Below are 8,438 nucleotides of genomic sequence, written 5' to 3'. Positions count from 1 at the left end.
CCATTTTCTGACCTACAAAGCCCGGCTCGTCCCCGCCGCTCTCCTGCTGCTTTACATAACAGCGCCCGGCTCCGAGCGCAGCCCCGCGGCCCCGGGACGCTCTCCAGGGATGCCCGAGGGGCGCTGTCCGGGCTCGGTGGGTGCCCGGTGGCGGTGTCCGGGCTCGGCCACCCCTGCCCAGTGGGCCCGGCTGTGGTTTCGAGGGTGCTGCACGGCCCTCGAGGGCTGGCACGCACAGACAGCAGCTCCCCAAAGCAGGGGCTTTGCTCGCGTTTCGGGGGCTGGGAAGGGGAGGTGAGCAGCAGGGGCTGTTCTTGGCATAGTGTCCTGCCTGCTTTAGTGCCAGGGAATGCCTTCACCCCACTGTCCTGGTGCTTTGGCACCCCTCCAGCGCCCCGAAACCCGGACAGTCGGGTTTGGAAAGCAGGCCAGAGATGGCTGAGGAGGTGGAGGCTTTATGGGCACCTGTCAGACTGTGATGGGATGTGCTGGACTCATCTCCACATCTCCACTGCTGGTTAGGGATCAGCTCTGACCACATCCTGCCCCTTCTCCTCTCCTCTCACCTGGGAAAAGCAAAAGAGCAAGCTTTTTTTTTTTTTCCTTTTTTTTCCTTTCTGCCCCCTCCCCACTCCCAGTTGCTTTCACAAACAATGACAAATGCTGCTTTGTGTTCCCCAAAAGGTCCTGAGGTGGAGGATGAGCATCCCTGGGTGACGGTGGGGATCAGGTGACAGCACCTGCCGGCATCCCTGAGGATATGGCTGCGGGATGGAGGCCCCGGGGTGCTCAGACGATGCAGGGATGCCCAGGGAGTGGGAGCCCCGAGCTTTGTGTCCAGGACTGGATGCAGAGCCAGGCCAGGGCGCGCTGGGACAGGAGCTGGCCCAGCAGCGCCTGGTGTAAGGGGTTACACACTGCCGGGCAGGCAGGAGCTGGGGCAACATCGGCGTGTCCGTGACCAGAGCCCTGCTCCGGCCCCAGGACAGCACCCACGGGAGCGGGGACAGCCCTGCCCGTGCTGGGCCCCCCTCACACACCCGGGCAGGCAGCGGGGGCTCCCTGCCCGCACCAGGAGGCATTTTGGGGGGGCCAGGGCAGGATCCGTGGCTCCTCCCAGCCGGCACCAGGTGAGAGATCAGCCCCGCTGTTGGAGGCAGGCGCTGCGGGTGTCACTCCCCTGGCCCGGGGCTGCTCCCTCGGCCGGGCAGGGATGCCACCTGCTCGCACCGCCGTTCCCAAGGGAAGATCAGCTCTCCATGCCAGGGGGATGAGCAGCTCCCCAGCCCTCCCAGGATCCCGCAGACACCGGGGGCTGGAGGAGCTGGCATGGAATGGGTGTCTCCTTCTCGGAAGGGTGCCACAAGCTCGCTTTCTCACTCCCTCAGGGACAGGGGATGCCAAGGACCGTGCCAGCCCTGACAGCAGGATAAGGCTGTGATGGGACTGAAGGCTAAAAGCATTACCTTTTTACACTGTTCCTTCCCAAAATTACTGTGTGTGTAAAGAAGGGCTGGGAGCCGGCAGCCCTGAGTCTCTCTCCTCAGATGTCCTCCCCACCCTGGGTCCCCACCAGCCCTGCCACCAGCAGGGACTGAGGGCAATCTGCCCTGCACTCCCACGGGACAGGGAACGGGCACGGGAGCCCACTCACAACATCACTGCGGGCTTGTCTTTTGGAAAGGCAATTTTGTTGCCCAGAGGACTTTTTCTGTGGGAAAGGGAGGCCTGCTGCTGTGGGAAAGCAGAGCTTATAGGGATATTTCTTCTGTGGCTGACAGCAGGTTTTCTCCCACTCTGGAGCAGATGGAGTGCATTCCTAGGTGACAAGTTGTCCTGTGAGATTGGGAAAAGCCATCAATCCATGCTCAGGCTGAACCTGAGATTTCCCATGAGCTCCAAGGAGGCTGGTTCCAACAAAACACGAGTCTTAGTCACCTTTCTTCCGGTGAATTTCCCAGTTTTCTGAGGATATCACCTTTGCCACGTGCTAGAAATAAACATCCTTCTTGGAAGCAGGCTCAGGCTGGGCAACAGGGCTATTCCCAGAACTGCCTCTGGCCTCTCTTGGTAAATGCTGCTATCAGCTCCCTGCCTGCCTCCAGCTGGCTGTGGCCCAGCCAGGGATGGGACTGCAAGATGCCTTCTGTGTTTTCCAGTGGATCCAGCTGCCCTTGGGCTGGCAGGTGCCAGGGTGGTGCCGGGCACCTTGTGAGCCCTGTGTGTGTTTCAGAGGAACCTCTGGGCTGTGCCAAGGGCCCCGTGACGCTCATGGTGCCACCGTAGGCGCTGCAGGAGGCCAGCCTTATCTTGCCTTGTGCCAAGCTTGGCTCATTGTTGATTGTTCTCTTCCCAACAGGGAAGAAAGGTAAAAACAAACCCTACTTTTTCTGCAGAACTGCTCTCTGAGTCCCCATTCCTGGTGTGTCACTGTCCAGGTCTGACACTTCTGGGGCAGCAAGGACCCTCTGGAGCCACAGGGCCATCTGATGGACCAGAAGAGCCCTTGCAGGATGGAGCAATGGCTTTAGGACTGAGCTCTTGTTCATTTTGCACCCAGCCTCATCCCTGTAGTCCTGCTCTCCCTGAGTCCTCCAGCACAGCAACTCCCAGAACCAGAGGATGGAAAACCCTGGAAATCTGGTGAGGATGCTGAGGATGGCTCGGAGGCCCTCTGGTCCCCTGGGCTGGCAGAGCAGCTCTACCTGCCACTACAGCCTCTACACCCACAGTTTAGCCCTAACCTGGTTTCTATTCCCTACTTTTTTTTTTTTTTTTTGTGGGCCTCCTCCCTCTTTTGCTGTGCCCCACTTTGCCCTCCTGCCAGTGAGCTCTGGCTGCTGCTGACCCTGATCCCAGCAGGACCTGGCTGAAGTCAGTAATAAAATGCACCAGTGAGGTGAGGTTGCTTGGGTCAGGGTGGCTCCTGCTTCCCCAGGCTGGGATTAAGGAGCAGCACATTGGATTTACCTGCAATGGCTTACAGTGGGAGGGGAAAAGCAGGAGGAATGGGGCCAGGGAGACTTTTCTTTCATGGGAAAACCAGCTGGAGGATTAGCAGCTTTCCTGGTGCTTGTTTTCTTAGTGGGCTGAAAAATGCTGTTTTTAGGGCACTGGGGATGGAAGGCAGCTTCTTCACCCAGTGCTGCTGGCAGGACTGGGTTTGAAGCCATGTGCCAGCCAGAGCTGCCCCACAACCTCCTCAGGGCTCCTCCAGATATTCCCTTGGTCGACTGGGATCCAGAGCACCACTTCTCCAAAGGTGTCATTAGAAGAATCGTGTTTTTCCAAGCTAACTGGTTGTATGGGTCTGGCTGTGCTGATGAAATAGCTGCCAGGCAGCATGTGAGTTATCCCTCTGGATGGCAGGGAGCATTGGGCACTCGCTTGGAACAAGAAACAAAAACTGCCCTTGGTGAGTGCCTGGTTCAGCAGGGCTCTGGTGGGCTGCCTGTGCCAGCTGGGAAGGATGTAATGGACCAAGTGGACACACTGGGTGCTGCTTGGATGTGTCCCATCAGGATGGAGCTGAGACAGACCCTCTCCTCACCCCCTCAGCTCAACTAGAACCTCTCTGCAGCCGCCAAAAGTGGGAAATAGGTTACAGCCGCGCGGGACCGGCGAGGTGGGGATGCATTCTTGGAGTCCAGCTGGATTTGGGCAGCCCTTTGGCTCCCAACAGCGTTCCAGTGACGCAGCACTCTGGATTGCCAGCCCGGCTCGCTCCGGCAGCGCTGCCTGCGGGCACGGCGTTACATCACAGCCCGCTGCCCTCGCCTGCCCTGCGGCCGCGCGGCACCGGCACCTGCCCGGGCACCGGGGCACCGCACTGCTGCTCGCACCCGGGCTGGCACCGCCCTGCCGCGCCGGGGAGAGGCACGGGCACATGCCCAGAGCAGGGCAGTGCCCATCTCAGGGGCAGGGGCCGCATCGTGCAATCTCTCCTCTTGCCAGTTAAAGCTTCTCAATGAGCAGGGAGCTTTCTGTCTTGCAGGAATTCCTGGTTTCCATGAATTCGAGGTATCCTGATACCACAAAGAACAACAACAGAGTAAAAACACAGCTACTGGTCAGTACCCACCTTACTCTGGTTTCTTAAACTGGGCAAATCCAACAGCCCCAGCAGAGCCTGTTCAAAATCTCCTGGGGGAGAAAGGAGGAGGCGCTCGGCTTTGAGCCCTGCACTCCCTCCCTACCCCTTTCCCTTCTGGCATGTGAAGCCAGCAGTGGAAGCTGGCAGGGGGAACTGTCCCCCAAAAGCAGCTGTGGGTAGTAACACTCAGCCACCCTGGCAAACCACCCTTGCTCGGTCACAGAGCAGCCCAAGGTGGCAGGTGCTGGCTAATGCCATCCTGGGGTCCCCATCCTCCTGCTGCACACTGAGGAGGCTGGAAAGGTCCCTCTTTCCTCGAGAGGGCAGAGGATGGAGCCTGGAGTTATGCTGCCTGCTCTGAGTGGTAAAAATGCTGTGTGGGCGTCTGATAGGGAGCTGCTGGCCCGGGTGCCTGCCTGCAGGGACCTGTGTGTGGCCAGCCCCAGTGGCTCTGGTTGGGACCAGAAGGACACCTGGGAACTGGGAAGGCTGGGTTGGGTAGTACCACGTTTACAAGGAGAAAGGTATTCAGTTTTTGAGGACTGGAAGTGTAGGGTTGTGTCCAGGAGCATAATTCCAATCACTGGCTGCTGACTGGAACTGGAGCCATGGTGGTTCCCTCCTCAGAGCTGATCCTTGCCAGGACAGGACCCCACAGAACTTCAGCATTACAGAACACCTGCCAGGCTGGCAGGAGAGGAGACTCAGGCATCCCTTGGTGACACTGTTGGTGGCAGGCTCAGCGTTGTGGCAGCAGGGAAGGAGGGAGCCCCTGGCATCTCCACCGTGCACCTGCATTGGGTAACACCGGCCAGGCGGTGACGCCAGGGACACGGGTGGGGGCAAGCAGTTTCGGTCGGGGCAAGAGCAGAGGCATCCAAACCAGTGATTACCTTGGCCCTGAGCTGCTAAGTGGAGGAAGTCTGTGATTAGTTGACACCTTCAGCCAGGCTTTGGATTTTAAGCTGGGCTGGAGCAGGAGTGGATGACAGCTGCTTTATTCACTGCTGATACAGTGAATAAAGCAGCGGTGAATAAAACTGCAGTGAATAAAGCAGTGATAAAACTGAAAACACGGCCTAGGTATGGTATCAGGGTGTGCTGGTGAGTCCCCAGGGGCCTTGGGGGTGCTCATGGGGAAAGGTGGATTTTGATGCTGTGGCTTTGAGCCCTGGCTGCAATGTCCAAGGGCTCAGGGCAGGAATTTGTGTTGGGTTTGGTTTTCATGTGCTTTGAATAAACCTCCCTTCACCAGCCACTGCTGTGAGTCTCATGCAGCCTTGGGAAGTAAAGAAATTACTTCCCAAGGGTAAGCTTATCCCTGAGCTTTGGGATTCTTGTATTTGTAGGTGGCTACTAGAGAAGGAAGAGGGGAGGTGGTTGTGTTTGGACATGTGGCACCGCTGATACCAGGCCTGTGTTTAACTCCTCGCAGGGAATACCCTCCCACTCTGTCAGGCTGTCCCAAGGGTCTGTCCCCACTCTGCAAATGCAGCATTATTCATGGTCTATCCCTGCAGCACAGCAGCACTCTGGCCTAGCCAGGACCCAGAGGACCATTGTCCCAGCCCCAGAGCCACGAGGATTCAGGCTCTACAATGCCATGTAGCCCCCAAAGCTTGCAAGAGTGAGGAGTTAGGTTGATGTCTCCATACCTGGCTGCTCCTGGCAGGTAAATCCCAGCTGTTCTCACCCTGAGTGAGCATCACTGAGGTTTGTCAGAGCAATTCCATACCTACAACCCCTCCAGCACCCATCTTAAGGTCCAATGGATGAGAAAAACATAGCAGCAATGAAAAAGATGGTGAGAATGACACTGAGGGTGTGGAGCCTCCAACCCCTTTCTGTTTGTCCTTTGTGGGGTTTTGCCATTCAGCCGCTTCCATGCGGAGGTGTCAGGGCAGTGCAGGGCAGCACTGGAGCAGCACAGCGCCTGGATAAGGCCAGCACAGAGCCTGGATAAGGCCAGCACAGCGCCTGGATAAGGCCAAGCATTGTCCACACTGCCTCCCCCGCAGCCGGTGCCTGACCCAGGGCTCTCCCGCCCCGTCTCGCCGCCGTCCGCCCGTGCCGTGCAAACAGATGGGCCAGATTAGCCAGACGGGATCCAGCCTCTTCCCGGAGCTGCCCAGCACGAGGGGGAAGTGTTCTGGGGCCTGAAGTGGCCATTTGGGCCGTGCAAACAGCGAGATATCCTGGAAAGGGTATTTATTTAAGGTTCAAAGCATGACCTTGCCAAGGCTGGGAGGATGTGGGCTGAAAACCAGCCCTTGATAGATCTGGGATCTCAGCCCCGCCAGCCCCGTCCCAGCACCCGTCCCCGTCCCGTCCCCCCGTCTGGCACCACCGGAGCTCTCTCAGAGGCTGTGGCTGCACCCAAGGTCTCGATCCCCAGGAGAGGACTGAGCAACCCACGGGATGGGGCTCAGTGGCTTTGTCCCCCCAGCATCCAAGGTTTCGGTCCCTGGAAGGAGACTTTGCATCCCACGGGCGAGGACCTGGTGGCAGTGCCAGCTCTGGCAGCCACTGAGAGCTTCTTTCCCTGGCACACAAATCAGGCTGGGTCTCACGTTTTGGAAGCCCAGGAGGTCAGGACTGTGTCCCTTGGGAGCTCACCAGCTCGATCTCCTGCGCTTCGGCCAAACGACCGGCGGAGCAGGCGCTGAACAGCGCTGTGACTCCCTCTGCTGCCTGCCCCGTGGTCCCGAGCTTGTCCTCCTCTCTTTCCTCATTCCACAGGAGGGAAGGTTTGGGGTGCCCCGCTGGCCTCAGGGCATCACCTCGGATGGGTGAGCGGGGAGCAGAGCTAAACCCGTACGTGGGCAGCAGCTGTGGGAGCCGGGATGTGCCGAACACCGGTGTGCCAGGGCCCCAGTTTGGGAGAGCCGCTTTCGGGGTGATGGAGGCAGAGCTGCGCCTGCAGATGGAGCTCCGAGCTCGGCCGCGGGCAGCAGGGAGAGGGGTGGAGCGAGCTGATGGAGCCGGGGAATTTCTCCTTCTTGAGGAGCCCACGGCTTTGCCCGACCCCAAAAGACAAAGAGAGGCGGTGCTCAAGGCCTCCCTGCTGGGCAGGGGGTAGTGGTAATCAATCCCTGATTAAGTTAATTACCCAAAAGCGTTTGGTTTGAAAGAGGTGGGAGGGAGTGCTGCCCAAAACCAGGTATTATAAAAGTGGATCTCTGTGGATGGATGGATGGATGGATGGATGGATGGATGGATGGATGGAGAGGTGGTCGTTTTGGGAGTGTCTGGCTGAGGCAACCAGGGGATCTGGTGGTGTCCCCAGCACCTGCAGCCTGAGCCTTCCTCCCCCAGGGAGAGGGAGGAGGAGGAGGGTGTGCAAGGTGGGCTGTAGTGGGGGAAGGGCTGCTGAGGGAGCTCTCTCTCCTCACCACAACCCTGGGCTGCAAATACTGCAGCCTTTCCAGACTCCTGGATTGGGGCTGGAAGCTGCACTCCTGGGACTGCAGCAGGTGCTGTCCCACGGGCTGGGGGACCCTGGGAGGGCTCAGCAAGGAAGCACTTGCAGCTGCTGGCTCCTCGTGTCTCAACATGCGTGTCCTTGTGCCAGGCTAAGATGGCCCGTGTTCTCCTCTTTGGGGAGCAGGGACACGGGAGGAGCTTGCTGGGAGCCAGATTTGGCCTTTCTGGGGGCAGAGTGGGTCAGATGGGGACAGTGGCAGGGTCTGCTTCCCGTGGCTCCCTCGGGATGGCAGATGCCTGGGGAAGCAGTGGGAGCTGCCCGTGGTGCCCAGGGCAAGGCACAGCCAGTGCAGGGGGCAGCAGCTGCTGCTGGCCTGAGCTCGCTGCTCCAGGGATTACACTGATCCTCTCCAGCTGCCCTGCTGTGTGCTGAAGGATTTCTGAGTCTTACACATGTTTTCCCTGCTAAACTGGAGGTGTTTGTGTCCATAGTGCAAGGGCCAGGTCAGCGTTTGCTTTGATCCCTAGGATTCAGCTGGGTCAGGGGAATTGTGTGACTTGGTCTGTGTGGTGGGAAATCAGAGGTTTAAAAGTTTCTTGTGGAAATGGAGCTCTGTAAGGCAGCAGATTTGGGGCCACCATCCTGAACCTGCTGACTGTCCTTATGGCTCTGCAGGCTCTTCTTACACTGTCTGGTCTGTTGTCAGCATTGTGACTCCCATCTTGGCTGTACCTCTTTTGAATTCAGCACTTTTCCTCAGAAATCAAATTTCAGCCTCTCCCATGTAGTTTTCAGCCCACGATTTGTTCTCCTCTCCCAGGTGGTCTCTGGTCCCAGTGGTGCCACAGAACTGGGTGATGCCATGCCCCTGCCTCTCCCTGTGCCAGCTGCAGTGGGATCCTCATGGATCACGTTGGCCTT

The sequence above is a fragment of the Zonotrichia leucophrys genome, chromosome 18 (assembly GCF_028769735.1).
Source record: "Zonotrichia leucophrys gambelii isolate GWCS_2022_RI chromosome 18, RI_Zleu_2.0, whole genome shotgun sequence".
NCBI lineage: Eukaryota > Metazoa > Chordata > Aves > Passeriformes > Passerellidae > Zonotrichia > Zonotrichia leucophrys.
This window is presented reverse-complemented; position numbering follows the sequence as displayed.